General features: G+C 36.2%; 1 non-coding gene across 1 annotated transcript; it reads right to left on the reverse strand.

Annotated features, from left to right (window-relative positions):
* Nucleotides 1-1101: 1101 nt before the first annotated feature.
* Nucleotides 1102-1173, reverse strand: Trnah-gug (transfer RNA histidin (anticodon GUG)). The gene has a single exon. It is a non-coding gene; the product is annotated as a tRNA-His (tRNA).
* Nucleotides 1174-1377: the final 204 nt, after the last annotated feature.

The raw sequence follows: 1377 nt of genomic DNA on the forward strand, positions 1-1377 counted from the left end.
GCCGGTTAAATGTGTCCTTGCGACGAAGACCTACCGCAATGTGCTACACGCTCTGCTGGATCTGAGGCTGCGACCGCGGCGGAAGGAACCGTGGAGCAAGTAGCATCGAAGTGCGATGCAGTGTGCTTCGAATAAAAATTTCGATTCTAATGAAGTTATGCGAAAATAACGAATAATTTTTTATTCCGGATCAAAGTTTATTCTAATAAAAATTTATTCGGCTAAATAACGCCCAACTCTGCTGAGGTGCAGAATACATCTTAGGTCACGTTTGTACGTGTAAGATATGCGCTTCGCGATATAAATTTATTATTTTTTTTGTTTAATTTTAAACTTCACTTTGAATTTCTGTGCTTTGCAAGATAAATTTCTTAGTGTTACTCTGATTTACTTAAAAGGTGGAATTAAGGAATGAGTGTTTTAAATTCAAATTTTACTTTGAGGTGCAGATTCACCTTAGGTCACGTTTGTACGTGTGAGATATGCGCTTCGCGATATAAATTTTTTATTTTTTTTCTTTAATTTTAAACTTTACTTTGAATTTCTGTGCTTTGCAAGATAAATTTCTTAGTGTTACTCTGATTTACTTAAAAGATGGAATTAAGGAATGAGTGTTTTAAATTCAAATTTTACTTTGAGGTGCAGAATACACCTTAGGTCACGTTTATACGTGTAAGATATGCGCTTCGCGATATAAATTTTCTATTTTTTTTGTTTAATTTTAAACTTTACTTTGAATTTATGTGCTTTGCAAGATAAATTTCTTAGTGTTACTCTGATTTACTTAAAAGATGGAATTGAGGAATGAGAGTTTTAAATTCAAATTTTACTTTGAGGTGCAGAATACACCTTAGGTCACGCTTATACGTGTAAGATATGCGCTTCGGAATATAATTTTTGTATTTTGTTTTTGTTTAATTTTAAACTTTACTTTGAATTTATGATTTAAGATTTTACGCGGAGTTCGAAATTATTAGTTCTTACTGGGAGGTGAGATTCCCTGCAAGGTTTTAATCAAGCGTTATAGGATTTGAATATACAGATACCACAAGAAAAAAAAATTAAACACCTCCACCGTGACAATGCGTCGGTTTGGCACATTGCCGTGACCAGGATTCGAACCTGGGTTACTACGGCCACAACGTAGGGTCCTAACCACTAGACGATCACGGCTGTTGGAGGATTCGAGAGAGGTGCTCTGGATTGTCGATGATCGACAGCAGCGGCGATCTACTTGGTCAGCCAACCGTGGAACCCCTTCTATGTAGACAATACCGTGCTGGAAAATTTAAGTTCCACTGCCATTCATGACTCCGTCGAATTCTATTAAAATCATCTTGATTCTTATCCTGATCATTTTCCATCGTTAAAGTCGCC

Source organism: Andrena cerasifolii, chromosome 10, assembly GCF_050908995.1.
Source record: "Andrena cerasifolii isolate SP2316 chromosome 10, iyAndCera1_principal, whole genome shotgun sequence".
Classification (NCBI taxonomy): Eukaryota; Metazoa; Arthropoda; class Insecta; order Hymenoptera; family Andrenidae; genus Andrena; species Andrena cerasifolii.